This window comes from Dermochelys coriacea, chromosome 12, assembly GCF_009764565.3.
Source record: "Dermochelys coriacea isolate rDerCor1 chromosome 12, rDerCor1.pri.v4, whole genome shotgun sequence".
NCBI classification, from domain to species: Eukaryota; Metazoa; Chordata; order Testudines; family Dermochelyidae; genus Dermochelys; species Dermochelys coriacea.
The window spans coordinates 11,467,778-11,485,025 of NC_050079.1; positions in this window are offsets into that span (position 1 = coordinate 11,467,778).

The following is a 17,248-nucleotide window of genomic DNA, read 5'->3' on the forward strand; positions in this document are numbered from 1 at the left end:
AGCTCTAAGAAGTCCAAAAAGATTGACATCTGATACAGTGCATGTCATGACCGCATAATGCGGTACTGTCTAAAACTTCATGGTAGTTTGAGTGCTAATCCCTCTAACTCTGGCCAAAGAGCAGCATTCCCCTGGCTTTCTTGCTCTCAGTTCTGAAGTTGACAAGGGAACTCTTCCTCATTCTGTCTCCTGGTGACCTGACTATACTGATCAGAAAACACTGGGTACGTCAAACTTGTCCTGTCCACATAGTGGACAGAGATTGGACACTCTTGCCAAAATAACATTCTTGACCAGCTCTACTCTGACTGCAGGAGCATATCTCCATAGTAGCCTTGGCCTGAACCCTGCTCTCTGTGGAGTGTCACTATGGCAACAGGCCTTCCATCTCTCCGATATAGCTGCATGCACAGCCAGAGCGGAAACACACAAATGGTGTCCTGATCCAGGCTGTGGAGAAACTGAGATGCCTAATAACTATAATCTCTCAGCTCAATGTCCTAAGTGTGGGCCACTTAATCCTCACTTCTCCAGCCCCCATCTCTTGCTTTAGTCCATGCTGGTCTTATGACCATGTTTGTATAGGCTGATTAGCGTTTGCCATAGCGATGCTTCCCATTCAGGTGCCTTCCTACAAAACCCAAATGCTTCCTGGTGAAATAGTATAACTGTTCCAGCTGCTGGTGGGGAAAGGTTGTTAAGCAGCATAGTGTGGGCACTTTCATAGGTGGTGGAAACTATGCACTGTGTAAGTAGCTAGCAAATGGAGTTTATTAACTTGCAGTGAGAGTAAAGACTTGTTCTGGCTGTCTTGCTTTTATCTTGTTGGCCCTTTTCTCTATGCACAATCCAGTCCTATCCACTACCCAAACAGGCAGCACTAACTAATCCAAACAAAGGGATTTCCATAGGCTGGACAGTAATAGCTCGTTAGGCCATAGCTGCCCCTACAGAACCCAGCTTCCAGAGTTTTCTCTGACTATGAAGCTACTGACAATGGCAGATGGGATTTTGTCTGTTCCATAGTGGGTGGTTCTTTTTCCTACTCTTTAGGCTTTGCAATGAAAGCCCCCTAACAGTTCTCTTCTCCACCCCTGCTTATATCTGCGGGGGTCAGAATTACAAACCTTTAATCAACCATAACAAAATGTCACTTGTGTAAAACTTGATGGCATATTGTGAACGTTAAACTTGTGGGCAGCTACTCTTGGGCTCTTAGGAAGAACCGTTCCTGCAGGCTTGAATGCCAACAATCCTGGAGTTATGGAACAAATCTTGATGGAGTATATCAATGACAGGAAATTGGTTAGGAAGGCTGGAGACTTGTATTATTTATGGTATAAATGAATATGCTTAAGTGTTTTTGTTCCTCTGTTATAGGTATAGCTCAGGGGTTCTCAGACTTTTGTACTGGTGACCCCTTACACACAGCAAGCCTCTGAGTGTGACACCCCCCCAATATATTAAAAACACTTTTTAAAAATATATTTAACACCACTATGAATGCTGGAGGCAAAGCGGGGTTTGGGGTGGAGGCTGATAGCTCATGACCCCCCCATGTAATAACCTTGCAACCCCCCTGTGGGGTCCTGACCCCCAGTTTGAGAACCCCTGGTATATCTGCTACCTAGATCCTTATCTTCTATATGGGATATAATCTTCTAAAAGTAAGACTTCTTCATTAGTTTCCTGTACTTTTTTTCTAGTTCTGCTACTTTGACTGTGGTGATGTGGCCTGAGGCATATGGCCAAGCTCCTGAAGGAGCAGCTGTGTGAGGAGATGGAGCATGCAGAGATATTCCTGAGGTACCAGAACAAAGGAGGAGGAAGGTGCATTGTTCTGTAAGACATCACGGTGAGCAATAAATCTAATCAAATGGCTGAGGCTGCTGGAGCAAAGACTTAAGGCAATGGGTTTTGCTTTCCCAATGCTGGAGTATATGGGGTGGTGATTTTATCAGAGAGTCTTGCTAGCATATGAATAACTTTTTTGGTTCCTTTTATTAATTTGGCAATAACTGTTCTCATAACAGTTCTACCCAAAAGGGTGGCTCTTTCTAAATCTATTATCTCTGAGATTTTCACTCTCTTGAAAGGCAGAGATATTGGTATCTCCACTCTTCTAGTAAGACTTTCATCATCTTGCTAAAGTCTCATGAAAATAGCTGTTCTTGATTGTGGTTCTGAGGTAGGGTAGGGGGCAGGAGGAGAAACAGATCCAATAGTTCAGATTGTAGGCCTGATTTTAGCCCTTTTCTGTTTGTTTCTGCATGGCCATTCCTGCATGGCCATTCCCTATAATTTAAAAATAAAACTACATAGTCTTTGGGTTACTTGTACCAGGCCTAATGTACAAAATCATTTTAGAATAGAATAGAACATGGAATAGAAGCTGTGGTAAACAACAATAGAAATGGTTAGAAAGGGGCAGAAAAATCAAATGCGAATATATTTCCTTTGGGATGTTTACTATAAAGAAGATAGTATGTTGACTTTTGTTAGTGGATGGATATAGTTAGAGGTCTTCTCACGCTGACCACTGAACAGAGGCCATTGACCAGTTCAGATTATTTAACTATTTTTTCTATATCTAGATTTGTTCATATACATTTTTTCTCTGTCACTAAATAAAAGAAGATAAATTTAAACAAATGGCTATTTAAGGTCCTGACCTAAGAACTAGCTGTAATATAGATTCTGACTCCAGTCCGTGATGACAATTTTAACACTGTCACTTTCTTGATTGTTTGAATGGTCTTTGAGATCCATGCTTAAAAAGCCAGTTGTGACATTGAGACCATGCCAGCTTTGTGGTTTATTAAAAAACCAGGTGCAATGAAGTTGCTTAACTACACAAACTTCTCAGAGGGAGAAATTACAAGATGGAACAAAGCAGTGTACATTTTTCTTTCTTCCAGAAAATGTAAATATTTATTGAAATGAAGAAAAGAGAACCATAGAGCTGTGCCAAACACAACAGAAAATTGTTTTCTGTTCAAATGCAGCCTCTGTCTCTGAATAGGAGTAGCTGACATACTACCTGCCTGCTAAGGAATAGCTACTCCCACCAAGTATTGTGGATATGAATACAAGCAGCACTTGGCTTCCTGTTGTTTGTTAGATACATTTTTGGCTTTGCAACATTATAGTTTTTACAATTTTTTAATGTAGTTTTGCAAGAAGGTGCTTGGTTCACTGTCCTGTGAACTGGTCTTTTGTTTGGTATTGCATGTGCAGTTGGATTGCAAGTTCCCCGATGTGGTGCTGGCAGTGTGGCTCACACCTGACTGATACAGCTACGTCAGTCAGGGAGAAGATAGTTCAATCTGTGTCTACACCGTTCAGGGCATTTCTTTTGAGATTGGCAACAAGATTGCCAATTGTGACACTCATTATGATACAGACACTCTTCTACCGTGGACTGTATTAACACCTCTGACTCTCTTCAGGTAGGCCATCAGAAGGTAACAACTATTGATTACTGTTGACCTGGACTGGGATTTGTCGCTCTGTTCCATTATCTATCCCCTAAGCAACCAAATCCTCTATAGTCTCTATCTAAAGATATTTAGGGGTGTATTCTGATGGATACGCGGGGAATATGTGTCAATTGGCCAACAGTATTTTTTTCTTTAGCAAGGAAATTTGAAAGCAAATTGTTTCCAACCACAGTAGTTAAACTGCATCAGAATGCAATCTGTGAAAAGGAACAGATGTAAGTGATTAAAAGAGAAAGACATAACAGATGTTGTGGTTTGAAATCTGCTCTGTTTTGTTAGAACTTCCTTGGAAAATATAGAGCACAGGAATTGCTACATGAATCAGGTGTGTGAGTCATCCAGTCCAGTGAGAGAACCCCATTTTGGACATTTTTGGAATAGCTAGACCATCGGAAGAGTTCTACCTTAACCCCTCTCTGTTGGAAGTTGGCTTCAGTTGTGAAGCATGAGGATTTCTGTCCCTTCTATTTTTTCGTTCCTCCAATGTAATTAGACATTTTCCTTATCCATATAAATGCCTAACTTTTATTTTCTGTCCCAGCTTCCACTACAGCTATACAATCATTTTGCCCAACACCAAAGGGCAACTGCCTTTGGGGTGAAATGTGGCAAAAGTTGAACAGGGAACACCTAGGCTGCACTACAACTGGACATGGTGATGGGGGAGAGGGAAGAATACCACATCCAATTGTAACTCTAAGTAGAATTGTAATTAGGCAGAATGTTGGAAAGCAAATTGATGTTTAACAAGGAAACTACAACAGTAGGAAAAAATTGACCTTTAATTAAAACATGATTTTTTTTATAAACTAAAAATTTTGAGTTAACCAGATGCTCTGCATTATCCATAATATTCGTTTAATTGAAAGCCCCATTTTCCATCAAAGTTTTGACCAAGTTTTTGAACAGCCCTAAAAGAGACATAGTTGCCTTTAATTTTTTTTAAGTAGATTTGAATGATAATAGTATTCAACTAAGATTATCTCCGTGTGGAGTATGTTGATATGGAGACAAAGATGACTCCTAGGTGGTGAGCTTGTGAGGATAGCAGACTTGTCAATGGAAGAGAGAGAAAGAGGAGGTAAGACAGGTTGGGAGGACAAATGAGAAGTTTAGCCTTTGCCACATGTAGTGTGAGGAAGTGGCAGGACATCTAGGAGGAGATACTGGGAGGGCAGGCAGTGATGCCAACCTGGATGAAGGGGGAGCTTTAAAGTACAGAGTCATGAACAAAAAGTTGGTGGCTGAAATCGTAGGCGCTGTTAAGTTCCCAGACGAACACACATTCTTTCTTTCTTTCTTTCTTTCTTTCTTTCTTTCTTTCTTTCTTTCTTTCTTATATAATGGACCAAGTGTGTTACAGACATGAAAAAACAGGTCCCATCCTGTAGTGTGTAGAGGGTGAAAAGTAAAAGTGTTTTAATGAGAAACTTTATAATGATTTGGCAGGCCTCATTGATGCAATTGGCTTTGGTATAATTGATCTCCACATTCCCCCCAAACTTTAATGAAGTTTGAAACACTTCTTACAACTTTTCCTTTTCCATTATTTTTCATGTCAATGTTCATCTCCTTTTCTGGGTTCTGCTTTTGCCTGGAAGCCCAAAGGACTAACACACTGTAAGAGAGTTTCCAGTTACCTGGAAGTATTAGAAATCTCATGAAAACATCTGCTCTCCTGAGATTTGAAGTCCCAGCTCAGATAAGCAATCAAAGTTTAAACGCTTACACTAACTGCTCCTCCAGGCCTTTTGAAGTTCACCTATTGCAAATTGAAAGCGGTCGCTGACTTTACCATCAAAAATTCTGCTTTTTTACAGTAGTAGTGGATGTTTGAAGTTGCCAAATCCTATTCTATGCTGCATTACACACTATTTACTATGCTCCCAATGTATCGTTTAAATCTGTTTCTATTAGAGGAAAATATATATAATAATGTGGCTGAATATCTTGAGTCTTTCCTATTCTCTTCTTCCAATTCACAGTAACAACCTGATTTGCTAAGGTAACAATAGATTGATAGTCTTTGGAAATGTTCCTGAACTCTGAATGGTACTGATGGAGGTGTCTCAGAGAGAGAAAATCCTGTAAAATTTGAGACTTCCTTGGAGGCATGTTACTGTTTAAGGCTATTAGTTGCTGTCTATTTCTGTTAATTTTTTAAAGTAAAAATACATGGATTTGAGACAGTTTGAAACAAGCTGTTTTTCTAAGTGAAATAAAACTCTGATTTATATCAGAACATCAGGTTGGAGCAGGGGACCCACAGCAGTGTTTTAGCCCCATGAAGAGTTAGCTTTCTGATTCCAAGCAGTGAAACATCAAGATTTACTATGAAACTCATCACCTATCTCTCTCTGATACATGTGGACTTTTCAAGCAAGAGAGGGTGACAGCTGCTTTGCTGTAGGTACAGCAGTTCTCAAACTTTAGCAACCTGAGGACCCCCGTTTTGATTTAAAATTTTTCACGGACCCCCAAGCCTACTGATGTATGTTTACATTTGAAGAAAAAAATTCCACCCCTGCCCCTCCTCTTCCTGCTCCCTCCCCTGAGCGCGTCCCATCTTTGCTCCTCCCCTCCCTCCCAGTGCCTCCTATATGCCACTGAACAGCTGTTCCACGGTGTGCAGGAGGCACTGGGAGGGAGGGGGAGGATTTGATCAGCGGGGCCAGTGGCCCTGGACTTGACTTGCAGACCACCAGGAGTACCCTCACAGACCCCCAGTCCCCAGTTTGAGAAACACTGCTCTAGGAGATGACTGATACACAATGTCAGAAAGATTTGATAGTTTGGAGAAAGAACTCTCTTGTCTTTCTGGGCGCAGGTAAGGTGCTGCACTGAATTAGGCCTGCAAGCAAGATGAGGAATGAGGGTCAAACTTCTAGTGCTGCAGGAAAGAGAGACATAATGGATCCCGAGCAGTGTGGGAAATAGGAGCAAGGAGAACATTCTGCCCAGTGATCTGATTCATGCCTCACCTTCAATAGCACAACCCTGAAAAGTAAAAGAGCTAGCTGCCATTCTATGGATGTATTTGCTCATTGTTAGCCCTAATCCTTTGCCATTTACAGTAGAACCACAGAATTTCGAACGCCTTGGGAATGGAGGTTGTTTGTAACTCTGAACAAAACCTTATGATCGTTCTTTCAAAAGTTTACAGCTGAACATTGACTTGATATAGCTTTGAAATTCCACGATGCATAAGAAAAATGCTGCTTTTAACCATCTTAATTTAAATGAAACAAGCATAGAAACAGTTTCCTTACCTTGTCAAATCTTTTTTTTTTTTAACTTTCCCTTTATTTTTTAGTAGTTCACATTTAACACCGCCCTGTACCGTATTTGCCTTTTTTTCTTTTTGGCTTTGCTGCTGCCTGATTGTCCGGCTCCAAATGAGACGTGTGCCTTACTGGTCAGTTTGTAACTCTGGTGTTTGTAGCTCTGAGGTTCTACTGTAAGTGTTACTGGTTAAAAATAATCAGTAAATATCAAAATAAGACAATGAAATACTCTTGCCGTTGCCTTAAAATAAATAATTTCTGTTTTAATGAAATCATTTGGAGATTGCTGTCCACAATGTAAAGAAGTTCTGCCCAACACAAACACACTTATATTTAGTACCAGATTACATGTCATTTTTAGGGTGTCAAGGGATATACACAGATAGGCAGGAAAACTGGGTGAGGAATGGGGGAGTCATCCTTCCCTCCCAAAGGTGCATATTGAATGTGGTATCGCATAAGGTCTCTTAGTCCAACCCTACATCCCGAAGGAAGAATAAGAGAACTTGTTTCCTTTTGAACTCAGTACAAGGCATCTCAATAGCACGTGCAGTCCCAGGCTCTGCTGCGAGGAGATATTGTTGTGAGGACAATGATAAACAGATCACTGCCACTATTAAAACAAAAAATGTGCATCTCATACACACCCACTCTGTAGCATGTGGAGGCATACAAGGCCCTGTGCCTGTAATAATCAAATCCTATCTCTTTCTTGTCTGTTGGTGGCACCCTAGAGCTGTGCAATCTCTCCAGAAGTATCCAGTGCGTAGTTCCCCAGCTCTGTAAAAGCAAGGCAGTGAAAAAGTTTTCAAGGTGTGTCTTTAAAAAGTGCAAACCAAAGAACTAGAGATTGCAGGAAATATACAGGGCATAATTATCACAATTCTCTACAATAAGCAGCAAGTTCTGGGGGTTGTGTGGCAGCCTCTGATACTCTGCAGTTATTGACAAAGTGGCCAAATGCATCTTGAATTTCACAGAAGCCTTTTGCAATGATTTGCATTTCATTTGAATATATCATGTCATGTTTTTATGCCATCTGCAAGGGGGTGCTTTAGGACCAGGAGAGATAAGTGGGAGGCCAATTACCACATTTAGGGGATCCAGGGCAAGAAGATGAAGTTTGGAAAAATAATTGAAGCAGTCTTGGGAAAGGGGAAGATGGTCCTGGGGAACAATTAGCATCTGGGAGAGAGAAGGTACAGGGCCATCCTACATCACTATTCCTTTAAGACCCTGTAGAGCATGTGAGACAAGGATCTTCTCTCACCCAGCCTGCACAGACGGGTTACTAGATCCATCTGGGGAGGATCAAGGGACTGATTAGTTGATGGGGCAGGTGACTCAAAAGGAGTCATCAAGCCCAGTCCAGGAGGGCTGCTAAGGGGAAGAATTCAGAAAGCTCACAGCCCCAGAAAGGAGGACTATGCAACCCTTGAACCCAAGGGGAGAGTCTACAGGCGGGCAGAGCTAGAAGCACAAGAGGGAGGACTGGTGAAACCCTGGATCTAAAAAGGGAAGCTCTTTTTGGGAGCTGATTAATCTGATCCCCAAGAGGGGGGAAATGTTGTTTTAAAGACTCTGAGTGTAAATGGATTATTTTGGGAATTCAGAAGGAAGCGAGGCAGGGTGCCAGCAGGCCACAATGGTTCCCCCGGGCATAGCACCTGTCTATGCCATGAAATATACTGTCGTTGTTGTTACATAAGCTTAAAAGGTAGCGTGGTGCAGTGCACCTGGCACTGGAAGCAGAGTCATGAGACCAAAGCTTTGTCTTCATTGCAGATTTAACTCGGGTTCAGCTGTGAGCTTTCCCCTGAACATGTTCTACCTTCACATGTCAACGTGCCTCTAGTCATACCTCATGCAAATCAGACACCATGCCCTGAGCTATTGGGCAGACAACAAGTTAGCTTATTGCTAACCTAAGGAAATGACAATAGTAACATTTCCACGAGCCCCCTGGGACACCCAGTCCTATGTACTGTCTTGCCATCTACCTGTGGTCTGAGCCCGGACCAGAAGTGACCTACCTTCATATGCTTTTGCTCAGTGTCCTTGGTGCCACATGCTTGCAGTTTCTCCAGATTTGGTCATTTCCAGTGTTTGATACAGCAGAATGCCTGGTAAGAATAAGCATGTAGCCATCTGGTCAGAGACTGACACCAGAATCTTGGTGCATCTTGGGCTGAAGTAAACCAAAACCACAACTTTGGCTCCTCTAAAAAGAACCTTCTCTGTACAATGACATACCTTGGCAGCCACTGGCTGATCGTGGGATCCAGGAGACTGGACAGCAGTGCATGGAGGAGGTAAAGATGCTCAAGGTGAGCTACTGGAAAGCCAAGGATAACAAGTCCAGGTCTAATGCTGCTTTGACAAGTTCCCATTTTTCAATGAGCCAGACCATGTTCTGAGCTGTGTCCCCAAGCATGGAATCCCATTTTGGCATGGATTTATCTGGGGGAGCTGAAGTGGCTATAGTTTTGGAACTTGAACAGGAAACAACCTCCTAGCCCCCTGGACAGACAGTGTCCCCCCACCTCCAGTGAGGGAGAGGACCTTGGCCCTGAATCTCAAGATCTTCTCCTCGAGCTAGGTTAGGAAGTGCAGGCGGGTTGACCAGGGCTCACACAGAAGAATGAGGGGAGGATGGAGTCTCTTAGCTGGGTAAGATGTGCTCAGCCATCTTTGTTGTTATTATGAAGGATATTATGAAATATTTTGGTGAGTTTTAGCCTATAATCCCAGCTTCTGCTTCAATTGTAGGGGGCTGCAGCACCATTACACTTTTACCCCCACGCCCCTCCTCCTCCTCTCGCTCTCTAGCCATGCTGCTCAAAATGACAGACAACTGGAGAGAGAGAAACTGCAAAGCGGTAGCTTATACTAGCGGAATGCAATTACATTTTATTAATGGGAAAGCATTAATGCAACATTTAAAAGCTTTGTGGCCATAGTCTGGGCAAAATATAACTTGCCATAACACAGTCCTTACAGGTTTTTATTCCTGGCTTTGCCGCTGAACAGCTGTGATCATGAGCAAATCACTTCCGCTCTCTGTGTATCCTTTCCCTGGCCTCTTATTTGTCTTGCTTACTTCAATTGTAAGCTCCTCGGGGCAGGCATTTTCTCTATGTGCCCCAAAGTGCCTAGCATGGGGGGGGGTCCTGATGTCAGTGGGCCCTCTACACAGTACTGTAAGAAAAGCAATAAGCTACATGTAAATTGGTGGCACATGTCCACTAGGACTCAGTGATAGGGACCATAAGTGGAGGCTGTTTACAATTGCATTCCATTGCCATGGTAACATTGATCAGTGCTGGGCACTGTTTTGAGCTACCACGCCCGCTCCTGCTCGCTATAGAAGCAAAGCATTTTGTGAATGTGACTATGGCCTGAATTCGCCATAACATATTGAAAAAGAGGTGCTTGCCCTAAAGATGGATTATTTTTTTACATTACAGTTAGGGGAGTATGCAAAGTTGTTCTCACTCTGACTTCAATTACAGTAAAGAAAGTAACATTTATACCCCAGAAATGACTTGAATTCTGCTTAACGTATTCCACACAAAAGAAAACACTTTTATTTAGAATATAATCATCCTATGGAACTCACTATCAGAAGATATCTTACAGGCCAAAAGCTTAGTAGGTTTAAATAAAGGCTGGATATCTATCTGGATAATGAGAAGGTCTCAATCAGATTAGACAGGGAAAAAACATGACATGAAGCCTTTTATTTCCAGGCACAAGCCAGCTGCTAAATTGTGATGGTTAGTGAGAAAGATGATGATCCATAATTACCCATTATGGGCTTTTCTTTGATTCCTCTCATGGTCAGACTGTTGGAGTATATTAAACTAGATGGAATGCTCACCTGATCTGCGATGGAAATGTCTTTGTTATAAGAACACCTCTCTATTAGAAACTTCTCAGGCTTTTGAGTGACTCTGTATTCTCCTACTTTGCTATAAACTGTCCTGGCCATTCTTTCCGCATTTCACTTGGAGGTGCTATTCCTTTCTGTAGGAGTCCATCAGTGTTCCAGCGTTAGCATTCTCCTTTCCCTGCTCTGTCTCTTTGGGTGATATCAATGTGGTCTATTGGCAACTTAATGGATTATCTAATCTCGATGATGCTTCAGTTGAAGAAGTAATTCAAATTCCTTCTAAAACCTCTTATTGAAAAATGCAGCTTTATGAAACAGAAGCCTTTTTTTTATAGGCTCGTTTTCTTATTGTATGATTTCAAATACAGCATTTGGACCTGCTACTCACTTCAAATGAAGAACATTCCCTAACAAATGAGGCAGTTACTTCCTCCCAGCAGGGCTATATTTTATCTATTTAGAAAAACAGAAGAGGTCCAAACATTTACATCTTTCAAGTTGCTGGTGGATTTTGGCTTCAGAATGAACTACAGCTGATATGGAAAATTTCAAGGAAAGGTGTGAAAGGACAAGTGAAAAATGTCACGGGGAACATTTGTTTAATGTGATTTCATTCATATTTCTTTCCTCCCTGCAGAAATGGGTCTTCAGTCCATCTGGGAGCTGTGCCACTGAGTCATGTTTGTCTTTTATTTTTTTTCTCATTTACTCCATTTTGCTTATACCTCTCACCTCTTCATTTCGTTCCTTCTCTCCTTCCTTCTACCCCCTTAGCCTTCCTCTTTTTCTGCGCTGTTTTGTTCTTTCTTGGCTTAACTTTTAATTAATTAAACATGAATGGCCTTTGACACAGCAAGGATTTTGAAAGCAGAGGGACACTTGTTACTGACTTGAAAGAGTTTGGCAAATATTCCCCCCTCCCCCCCCGCATTTATACTCTTTTCTCTGTTAACTTTTTCAGTACTGCCAACTTCGAGAGAGAAGAAATCAGGAATTGGACTCCCAAAAGTCATGAGCTTGACCCCAAAATCATGACATTTTAAAAAAGATTATATTGTGATTTTAAGTCAATCTCTTGATTTTTTTGAAACACCCCACCTCCCCGACCATCCCCAGGGTGTGTGCATGTGACAATTAACGTTGCCCACTCTTCTATGTGTACTGGATATGGTGATTTTTGGCCCCTGCTACAGGAGCTCTTACCCCCACATTTGCCCACATCCTGCACAGCCTGTTCCTCAGTCTCCCATCAGTTCTCTCTCCACCTAACCCCCCACCACCCCAACTCTGCCCTCCCTCAGTTTGGTCTCCCAGCCCTTATTATCACCACCCCATCAGTTCAGCCCCCCTTCCCCATTGCCCTCACCCTCAGTTTACCCTCCCCGCACTCACTCCATCTGCTCTGAACCCACCATCACTACAGCCCTGCAACCCAAATCAGCCGCACCCTTCTCACTTCAGCCATTCTGCAGCCCCCAGCCTCACCTCTGCTCCTTAGGTTTCTTCACCATCCCCAGGTCTGAGGGGACTGCAGTGGTATCCCCTCTTCTACTGCTCAGGGAGTCTGACTGGTGATTCCCCCCCCCAGTTGATTCAATTGCTTATTTGAGGGTTGGCCCGCACCCCTTTCTCTCTCAGATGAAGTTTCTCTTCCCTGCTGGGGTGTACCCATGCTTTCTCTTGTTAGCTTCATAGCTTTGCTTCTCTGATAGCAAATGAATTCTCATTGTCTTTCACAGTACTTTGGAAATAACTATCCAGTGGAGAAACCATATTCCATTGTTTAGGGTGAGGTTAACTCTGTTTGACTGTAAGTGCATTTGTGCCACGGATGGGGGGGAAATCCGGACATTTGAGAGTTCTCTTGTGAGATCAGGAGTAAGGCTTAATTTTACTTAGAAATGGCGACTCTCACGATCAGTTTGAGAGAGCTGGCATGTCTGCTTTTTCCTGGAGACTCTTGGGATCATGTTGTCAGTCAGAGAAGTCAAGGAGCCATTTGAAAGTAAAAAGAGACACTATGTAGCTACGAGGTAGCTGTGAGTGTGTGTACGGTGGGCTTCCATTTTGAATGGTCCCTTGCAAGTCTTCTTCCTTTGGCAAGGGTCAGTATGGGAGGGATCTGCAGTTTTTCACAGCTCTTCCAGCCAATAGGCAAAGCTATAAATGCATACTAAGGGACAGTCGCTGTACCAAAGAGCTTACAACAGAAATAGATGAGATAGAGAAGGCATGGGAGAGATGAAGTAGTATTCCCATTTTACAGAGGCAGAACTGAAACACAGATGTAGGGCCAGGTTTTCAAAGACATTCAGCACCCAAAGGGTTAAGCTCTTTTGAAGTTCTGGCCATGAGTTTTGGTGTTTTAATGGGAGCTGGGCTTCTCTGAAAATCTGGCTTTTTATAATCTGAATAAGATCTCAGAGGGAATGTGTGGTAGAGCTTGGAAATGAATCCAGTCCCCAGTTCAGTGCTATCCCTACAGAATTATCCTTTCTTACCTGCACAGTTCCATCACAGAGGACCAATGTTCCCTAATTTTTTCCATTCATGTGTGGAATACATTTGATGTGCACCGAGGTATGTGCGGATGTGCGCCACCAGTAGAAAGAAAAAAACCTAGATATAGTGTATATTTTTAAAAAGTTACCATAGGGCTAATTACATAGGGTTTGGCATTTTAGAACTCACTACTCAAAGAATTAAATGTAAGAGTAAGAGAAATAAAAATTATGAAATGCATAGAGCAGTCCAAACACTAAAATAACACACTTTGAAAGAATAAAATTACAGTGAATATATGTGCATTGCAGGAAGTACCAAGAAATAACAACAACAACAATAATGTGTTGGGAGGGGTGTGTGTGTGAGAGAGAGACACACACTTGGGGAAGTTTCTGAGCACTGCCATGTGCTGTCTCTTTAAGACACTCACTGAAAGCTCTCCTACTTTGTCCGAAGTCTGTCTCCTGGGCAGGGGGGAGGGAGAAAGAGAGTGTGTGTGGGTGAGAGAAAGAGACACCGACAGAGACTTTGTGAGCTGGCTACTGGGGAAGTCTTAAAGCCTGTCTCTTTAAGTGCTCTGGGTCCTGAGCCAGGCTGTCCTCTCTTCCTTGCTCTGTGGAGATGGGGTACAGAGGGAGGAGGACACCCTGACATCAGCACCCGCCTCCACTTCCGCTCTGCACAGTCAGCAGAAGGGTCCCAGGAACAGCTGCAGGATGGAGCAACATGGCTGCTAATCAACTGGGCGGCACTTGAATCTCTCCTGGGTGGCCGACCAACCCTGCAGCTTAGAGGGAACACAGCTGAAGTGTTCTGGGCCAAGGTGCTCGAAGCACCACAGTCCTAGCAGAAGTATTTTGAGAAAAACGAGGCTTACACACAGCTATGAGTTATTGGCTTTATTGAAGGTTAGTGACCCACCCACAACGGGGACCTCAAGCGTTGCAGTTACGGTGGCGGGGAACCCAGCACACCGGAGCTTTGCCTGGGATGGAGTCCGACGGAGGGGCCGACAGTCAGCATTAATAAGCATTACATAGAAACAGCTTATGAATATAAAGTTAGATGCTTTTTAAAGGGGGGCTTTTTATTACCTGGCGAAGAGCCATGCAAAGTAGCTGTGTCCTTCAAAAACTATCTTTATTTCACAATAACGAAGCAGTTATCTACGTCCCACAGTAACCTCTCAGCTCAAGAAAGCGGAAGTTCCCTAGCTAGGCCATAACAAAGTCTTCCGCAGTCCCTTACATGAAGACATTACTGTTTCGTTCAAGAGGAGATCATAATAAACACATCTAGTGTCTGTTTGAGGCTTTTTGCTGATTTAACTAAGCTGAAGCCTTAGAGCCCAGTCATAGACGATAGAGATGACAAAGACATATTAGATCACAGAGTTAATCCTCCTGCAAATGTATGATACAGCCTCCCATCTGAAGATATATAGGAGATTTAAGTTTTTCCACCCTTGATTTAAGCCAAAAGGCTGGAATTGCAGTTACATGCTGTATGATCTTATACATAAACTTAAACGTTGGCTCTGATCTGATGCCAGCTGGAACATGTAGTATTTTTGTTTTTGTTTTTTAATTAATCAGGAACAATTGAGTCCTAGGGCCTTTCCTAGCAATTAATCATCAAATGATGATGACTAAATTCTACTGCCATTACTACTTAGGCAATGCCTTATATGAGTTCCTGATTGCCAACAGGTGGGAATTGTTAAGTTCCATGTGACCCTCAGCATGCGGAGCTGTGTAACCAGGCCTGATAGTTTGAATTTGCTGAAAACATGGGAGCCAAAATTATTGTTTGTTTGTTTGTTTGTTTTTTTTAACTCTGCTCTAGCTGCAGGTCCCCCTCAGCCCTGAAGCAGGGGATAGGTGACTGCTCAAACTCATTTAGCTTTCTGGAATGAAGGCAAATAGACAAGTTGTTTTGACCACCTGCCTCCTTTTTTGGGAGAGGCCTTTGTTTTGATGGAAACATTGAGTTTTAATGCTCAGCTGTGGCTGAGCTCTGCTCTGTGCAACAAAGGTGGCTTTATGCTACGTTCTGGGCTTGCTAGGGACCAGTCTGGTCAGCAGTGCAACTTAAGGTATGTCTACACTATCAAATTAGATTGAATTTATAGAAGTCGGTTTTGTAGAAAGCGTTTTTATACAGTCGATTGTGTGTGTCCCCACACAAATGCTCTAAGTGCATGTAGTCGGAGGAGTGTGTCCACAATGCCGAGGCAACCGTCGACTTCCGAAGATTTGCACTGTGGGTAGCTATCCCACAGTTCCCGCAGTCTCCACCACCCATTTGAATTCTGGGTAGAAATCCCAGTGCCTGATGGGGCTAAAACATTGTCGCAGGTGGTTCTGGGTACATATCGTGAGGCCCCCCTTCCCTTCCTCCTTCCATGAAAGCAAGGGCAGACAATCGTTTTGCGCCTTTTTTCTTGAGTTACCTGTGCAGATGCCATACCACGGCAAACATGGAGCCCACTCAGCTAACCATCACCGTATGTCTCCTGGGTGCTGGCAGACAGGGTACTGCATTACTACACAGCAGCAGTTTATTGCCTTTTGGCAGCAGACAGTGCAGTATGACTGGTAGCTGTTGTCGACATAGTCCTGAGTGCTCTTTTAACCGATCTCGATGAGGTCAGGGGCGCCTGGGAAAACATGGGAGTGACTCAGCCAGGTCATTTACCTTTTAAGTTTCATCTCATGGCGATTGAGTCCTACCGGCAGTGCATTGTCTTTTAATCAGCAGCCAGCAGAAGATGATGGCCAGCAGTCATACTGCACTGTCTTCTGCCAAGCACCCAGTAGATGACGATGGCTAGTGGTTGTACTGCACAGTCTGCTGCTAGCAAAATGTATAAAGATAGATGAAGTGGCTCAAAACAAGAAATAGACCAGATTTGTATTGTATTTATTTTCTCTTCCCTCTGTGAAATCAACAGCCTGCTAAACCCAGTTTTGAGTTCTATCCTTAAAGTTTTGAGTTCTATCGTTGAGGGGGCCATTTAGTTTCTCGCAAAGCCCACCCCCTTTGTTGATTTTAATTCCCTGTAAGCCAACCCTGTAAACCATGTCATCAGTCGCCCCTCCCTCCGTCAGGGCAACGGCAGACAATTGTTCTGCGCCTTTTTTCTGTGCAGATGCCATACCATGGCAAGCATGGAGCCCGCTCAGATCACTTTGGCAATTAGGAGCACATTAAACACCACACACATTATCCAGAAGTATATGCAGCACCGGAACCTGGCAAAGTGAAACCGGGCGAGTAGGCGACGTCAGCGCGGTGACAAGAGTGATGAGGACATGGACACAGACTTCTCTCAAAGTATGGGCCCTGGCAATGCGGGCATCATCGTGCTAATTGGGCAGGTTCATGCGGTGGAACGCCGATTCTGGGCTCAGGAAACAAGCACAGACTGGTGGGACCACATAGTATTGCAGGTCTGGGACGATTCCCAGTGGCTGCGAAACTTTCGTATGCGTAAGGGCACTTTCATGGAACTTTGTGACTTGCTTTCCCCTGTCCTGAAGCGCAATAATATCAAGATGAGAAGCGAGTGGCAATAGCCCTGTGGAAGCTTGCAACGCCAGACAGCTACTGGTCAGTCGGGAATCAATTTGGAGTGGGCAAATCTACTGTGGGGGCTGCTGTGATGCAAGTAGCCAATGCAATCAAAGATCTGCTGCTATCAAGGGTAGTGACCCTGGGAAATGTGCAGGTCATAGTGGATGGCTTGCTGCAATGTGATTCCCTAACTGTGGTGGGGCCATAGACGGAACCCATATCCCTATCTTGGCACCGGAGCACGAAGCCGGTGAGTACATAAACCGCAAGGGGTACTTTTCAATAGTACTGCAAGCACTGGTGGATCACAAGGGACATTTCACCAACATCAACGTGGGATAGCCGGGAAAGGTACATGACGCTCGCATCTTCAGGAACTCTGGTCTGTTTCAAAAGCTGCAGGAAGGGACTTTATTCCCAGACCAGAAAATAACCATTGGGGATGTTGAAATGCCTATAGTTATCCTTGGTGACCCAGCCTACCCCTTAAT